This window comes from Marmota marmota, unplaced genomic scaffold, assembly GCF_001458135.2.
Source record: "Marmota marmota marmota unplaced genomic scaffold, marMar, whole genome shotgun sequence".
Lineage (NCBI taxonomy): Eukaryota > Metazoa > Chordata > Mammalia > Rodentia > Sciuridae > Marmota > Marmota marmota.
In genome coordinates, this window is record NW_025999924.1 from 5,761,896 (window position 1) to 5,768,684 (window position 6,789).

A 6,789-nucleotide genomic window follows, 5' to 3' on the forward strand; every position below is an offset into this window, starting at 1 on the left:
AATGTTTCATTTAATTCTAAACAATACACATTTTTATGAGTTCAAAAGTTTTAGTGAAATATATGTAATTTTAAAACTTCTTTCTGGTGGAAAATAATTATGTTTTCATAGAAATTAAAAATATATATTTTTAGTTGTAGATGGACATAATACCTTTAATTATTTTTGTGGTGTTGAGGATGGAACCCAATACCTCACACATGCTAGGCAAGCGCTCTACCACTGAGCTACATTCACAGCCTCTACAGAAATTTTTGTAAGACAATTTTAAGGTAATTCTGTGATTCTAACTACTGCTCAAAGAAAAATTGCAACAATTTATTTATTCATTTTTTCAGGGCCAATGACCTAACTCAGGGCCTTGCATGTCCTAGGCAAGTGCTTTGCCACTGAGCTAAATCCCCAACCCATGCAACAATTTAAAGATCTTAATTGGCTTTATTTTCTATTCTGGAATCAGGCAATCCTTCGTCCCATAAAACAGAATAAGTGTTCCCAATTCTAGAATCAAAAGTAAAGCCAATTAAGTGTTTCAAGTTGTTTTGTCCTTTGACACTACCACTAACATTCTGGTAAATTACTTTTTACTCCTTGTAATGTATTTAAGTTTTTTAATGTACTCAAAGCATACAGTAATGAGTATTTTGAGTTTTTTTCTCCCACTTATGAATCTCCATGCCCTTCTTTCTATTCTGCCTCCCTTGGTGGTATAGAGCCTTAATATAGCAGTAATTTTTTAGGGACGTTATAAAAGTTTACACATACATTTATTATAATTAATCAACAAATCCCAAAGGATGGAACATTGGTTGCAATTTTCCAGTATTATAACAGCTCTAGAAAAAAATATTTCCATTGCTACTATGGATTGTTTCCTTAGAATAAATTGACAAGTATACAAGAAGTAATTGCAGCACTGAAAGATGGCGGGGGAAGAGCAAAGAAAAAATATCTTTTTGGATCCAGAAAATCTCCTGAAAAAGAGGAAGGCTTATCAGGCCCTCAAATCTACCTAGCAAATTCAGGTGCTTTTGGCAAAGAAGAAGAGAAAGGGGAAAGAGTTCAGATTGAAGCGATTGGATCATTCCTACATGATTCCAAGGGTACCTCAGAGGACTAGAAGTGAAACCTCATACTTTGGAAATGCCTGATAAACATTCTTTGGCCTTTGTTGTACGCATCCAAAGGATTGATGGAATGAGTTTACTGGTGCAGAGGACCATGGCAAGACTTTGTCTGAAAAAAATATTTAGTGGTGTCTTTGTTAAAGTCACCCCACCAAAACCTAAAAGTGCTACAGATAGTAGAATCTTATGTGACCTGGGGATTTCCAAATCTGAAGTCTCTCTGGGAACTCATCTTGAAATGTGAACAAGCAAAAGTTGAGAATAACACCATCCCCCTTACAGACAACACAGTGATTGAGGGAGCACCTAGGGAGTTTTGATGTCATTTACCTGGAAGACCTCATTCATGAAATTGCCTTCCCTGGGAAGTATTTCCAGGAGATCACTAGGTTCTTGTGCCCTTTCCTCCTCTTTGTGACCCATCATGCTACCAAAAATTGAGTGGGCTTCTTCAAGGAGATGGGCTTACCTAGCTATCTGGGTGATTGCATCAATCAGCTCATCTTCCAACTGAATTAAACCTAGAATATCTGAAAGCAGTGCATTGGAAGTGTATGTTTTTGTCTGATAAAATTGTTATCAAGTATCTTCAGAGAAGATTATTTTTTGCCTTAAGAAACTGGAAGGAAGGGATTGGGGAAGAGACAGTAGGTTATGATCATGGCAGGCACCTCTCAGCCTAGTTCCAAGGAAAATTCCATTGGCTTCCACATTGACCACCTCTGCCTCTGAAATCAACACATATCATGGAGGAAGGAGTCCTGCTTTGTCACATCTTCTATCCTGGAGTTTAATGTTGGTGAATGAATAACGCAAGCTTGTATACAAGGCTCCCTAAGACTCTCGCAGCAGTTGTCCAAGTCCAGGAGCATTCTTGAATCTAGAGATCCCAAGAGCCTTGTTTTGAAAAGACTTCAAATACTTAACTAAGAAAAGCACACACACACACACACACACTAAAATTGACAAATACAATTGCTCAGTCAGGAATTACAAGTAATTTTAAACCTTGTAATAGATTTTGTTAGTTCAAGCATACACTTGGGAAATATTTCACCTTACCAAAAGCTAAAACCAAAACAATCTATCATTTTTGACATACCATCAGTTTGGCTTACCAAATTAGCCAAAAAAAATGGAGAAGGGAAAGAAAAAATATTGACCTTAGTGAGTAATTATGAATTTTTATGAAGTAATTTGACAGAACATATAAAGGGCCAAAGGCATTTTTTTTAAAACCTTGATTGCAACATTCTTAATGGACATTGCCAAAGTTAGAGCATGTTCAAGCAAAGACATGGACTCCTATAACCTAAAAACAAGCAGCCTTCAGTTGACTATGACCATCATAAACTTAGCAAACAGGACATTACATTACAAATTCTATGTTTAATAAAAAAAAGATTTAATTTCTCATCAAAACAATGAAATTGTGCAAGAGAATTATTCTCATCCACTATATAACTTGAACAAATAATGGAATTTCCAACTTCAATTTCTTGACCAAAAGGTGACTTTAATTATTGATTAAAAATGAAAATGTGAGGGCTGGGATTGTGGCTCAGTGGTAGAGTGCTTGCCTAGCATGTGTGAGGCACCGAGTTCAATTCTCAGCGCCACATATAAATAAGCAAAATAAAGTCCATTGCTAAAATGAAAATGTGAGACGCTGTAGCCACAGAGGCCACTGCCGTGCCAGAGGTCTCTTCTCTGGGCACAACCTTGGTTACCTTGGAAGTGAATTCTGATGCTACCTCTGTGGTCGCTGCCACTGAACCGGAAGTACCCCGTTAGTCAACTGTCCCAGCACCACTACTGCCATTGCTGCTGCCACTGATTCCACTGCTGCCAGCCCATGATCGCCTGGAGGTCTTCTTTCTGGGTGCTGCTGCCACAGAAGAAGCCACTGCACCAGATGCAACTGAAGCCGACGACACTTCTGCTGACCCTGGGAGATGGCCTGGTGATGCTGCCCCCACAGTTGCAGTTGCAGCTGCCACTGTAGCCCCCGCTACTGCTGACCCGCTCGCTGCCTGCTGCCAACAACCACTGCCACTACTGCTGCTCCCATGTCCTAGAGGACTGCTTCAGGGGAGACTCCAGGTTTGGTAGCACGTGGCTGCACCCATTTTGGGACACAAGCCAGGGCCTGGGGCCTGGGTGCCAGCAGGTTTACTACCACCAGAGCCTCTGTATGGGGGCTCCAGCTGGGACCTGCCTGTGATTTTGGAGGATCCTGGGGTCTTCTGCTGAGAGTGCTGGTGGCCCTTGTCTTGCTGCTGCATCTCGGGGTTGCTCCTTTGCATCAGTGTTTCCCTGGTGGTCTCCCTACAAGTAGGAGTAGCATTGAGATCTTGGGACTGCAGTGTGGCCAAGCCTGAGGTATCTGAAGCCCAGATTGGTGGGATAGACACTGGGTTTTCGAGGGCTGATCTGGGTTTGGTGATCCTGATGACGTGAGAGACAGGGCTGAGAAACTGTTGAACACTGACAGAGACAGTTCAACTTTCCAGCAAGATCCGCTTTATTTTATTTTTTGATTCACTAATCACTCTACCATATTTGGAACAGGATGTTTTTTATGCATCAGTGTGTGGAGGACAATGATATATGAATGGTGTTTTGCATTTTTGTTGTATTATTTGTTTGTTTGTTTGCTTGTTTGTTGGATACAATACCCTTATTTTATTTATTTATTTTTATGTGGTGCTGAGGATCAAACTCAGGGCCTTGCTCGTGCTAGGCAAGCATTCTATTGCTGAGCCATAACCCCAGCCCCTTGTTGTATTTTTATGTCTTTAATTTTTTCTCTTTGTTCATATTCTTCCTCTCTCTTCTCTATTTTCTTGGATTTTCTTTCCAACTTTTCTCTGACCAACAGCCAATCTCTGTCAGCTCCTCTTCCACTCTTCCTGTGAATTTTTACTTCTAGCTCTGTCTTCCTCCTTTGAGAATATTGCATACTACACTACCTCTGCTCTCTCATCCACCATTTCAAATTGTAAATTGTTTTAACTCGTATTCTGTTTGTACTAGAGATAGTTATTGAGCTCATTATTTTGATTTAATGTGAGAAAGCTGTAGATGCCTTAATGGGAGCTATTAGATTTAAGGCTATATATTGTGTACACTGGGTGCTGTTGATATTGGTCTCACTAGTAAATGCCAGCATTGGAAATCTTCAGGGATACTATAGGTCTATAAGGTAGAATTTATCCTCCCTTAGATCCATACTTTTAGATGGCAACACACTAACAGCATGAAAAAAAAAAAAAAGGAATAAAATGCCCCAAACTAACCAAGATGCTTCAACAACAGAAGCCACTGATAACACAGTAGAAGAAATGTCCAAGAAGGAGTTCAGATTGTATGTAGTTAAATTTATATGTGAAATAAAGGAGAGAATAAGGAGTAAAATCAAAGAAAAAAATACAGGAAGTGAAAGATCACTTCAGTAAAGAGCTAGAGATCATGGAAAAAAACAAACAGAAATACTTCAAATGAAGGAATCAATAAAACAAATTATAAATTCAATAGAAAGCATCACCAACAGACTAGACCACTTGGAAGATAGAACCTCAGACAATGAAGACAAAGCATATAATCTTGAAAGTAGAGTTGAACATGTGGAGAAGATGGTAAGAAACTATAAACAGAATATCTAAGAATTATTGGATAACATGAAAAGAGTTTAAGAGTTATCAGAACAGATGAAGCAGCAGAAATAAAAATCAAAGGAGTGCGCAATCTTTTCAATGATATAATAATAGAAAATCTCCTGAACCTAAAGAATGGAATGGAAAGTCAAATACAAAAATCTTACAGGACCCCAAATGTACAAAATTATAGCAGATCCACACCAAGACACATTATAATGAGAATGACTAACACAGAGAATAAAGATAAAATCTTAAAGGCTCTGAGAAAAAAAAATCAAATTACGTATAGGGGGAACCAATTTGGATCTCAACTGATTTCTCAACCCAGACCCTCAAAGCTAGAAGGACCTGTAGTAATATATTTCAAGCTCTGAAAGAAAAGTGATGCCAGCCAAGAATTTTATATCCAGCAAAATTAAGTTTCAGATTTGAAGATGAAATTAAAACATTCCATGATAAACAAAATTAAAAGAATTCACAACTAGAAAGCTTACACTACAGAACATTCTCAACAAAATATTCCATGAGGATGAAGTGAAAAAAAAAGTGAAAAACAGAAAAGGCAGAATCTACACTAAAGGGACATTCCACCAAAGGAGAAACTAAGACAAATCAAAAACCAGAAATAAATCAAAATGATGGGGAATACAAATCATATCTCAGTAATAACCTTGAATGTTAATGGCATAAACTCATCAATCAAAAGACATAGACTAGCAGATTGGATTAAAAAGCAAGACCCAACAATATGCTGTCTTCAAGGGACTCACCTCATGGGCAAAGACATCCACAGGCTGAAGGTGAAAGGATGGGAAAAAACTTATCACTCATATGGATTGCATAAACAAGCAGGGGTTTCCATTATCATTTCAGATAATAAACTTCAAACCAAAGTTAATAAGAAGAACAAAGTAGGACATTTCATACTTCTTAAGGGAAATATATATAAGCAGGATATAACAATTATAAATATTTATGCCCCAAATAATGGAGCATCTTTACATCAAACAAACCCCTATCAATTTCAAGAGTCAAATAGATCACAATACAATAATACATGTCACAGTCTGGCTGGGCACAAATAACCGAGCCACCACAAAGCCTTGTAGGTTCAAACAGCAACTCTTTATTCCCCAACTCTCACCGGCACTGCACACACACTACTCGGGAACACACTCCTTCCACTGGGCTCCACGCGCCCAAACTCTCCGAACCCCTGCGGGAACTTCACAGGAACTCCAAAGTAGCGGGCAGATTCCCAGAGCCGCCCTAATCCCGGAGCAGGGTCCCTATACAACTCAATCAATCCAGCATCACAGCAATTATATACAGCTTAACTCAAATCATCATCTCAATGGTTTGCTGGCGTCACCTTTCAACCATTCCCTCTTCACAGCAGAAGAAATATAATTGATCAACAAATATATGAAAAAGTGTTCAACATCTCTAGCAATTAGAGAAATGCAAATCAATTTTTTCAATTGTTTCTTTTGTTTCAATTTCATTAGTTTCAGCTCTGATTTTAATTATTTCTTGCCTTCTACTTCTTTTGCTGTTGATTTGCTCTTCTTTTTCTAGGATTTTGAGATGAAGTGTGAGATCATTTATTTGTTGGCTTTTTTTCATTTTTTTAAGGAATGAACTCCAGGCAATGAATTTTCCTCTTAGAACTGCTTTCATTGTGTCCCATAGATTCCGATATGTTGTGTCTGTGTTTTCATTTATCTCCAAGAATTTTTTAATTTCCTCCTTGATGTCTTCTACAACCCATTGATCATTCAGTAACCTATTGTTCATTCTCCAAGTGATGCATAATTTTTCCTTCCTTCTTTTATCGTTGATTTTCCAGTTTCATTCCATTATGATCAGATAAGATGCATGGTATTATCTCTACTCCTTTATAATGTCTAGAGTTGCCCTGTGACATAATATATGATCTATTTTTGAGAAGGATCCATGTGCTGCTGAGAAAAAAGTGTAACTGCTTGATGTTGGGTGGTATA

The 6,789-nt window shown here is 38.2% G+C and overlaps 1 pseudogene; it reads left to right on the plus strand.

Annotated features, from left to right (window-relative positions):
• The first annotated feature begins 923 nt into the window (after nt 1–923).
• On the plus strand, nt 924–1,646 carry LOC107151952 (annotated as a pseudogene).
• Nucleotides 1,647–6,789: the final 5,143 nt, after the last annotated feature.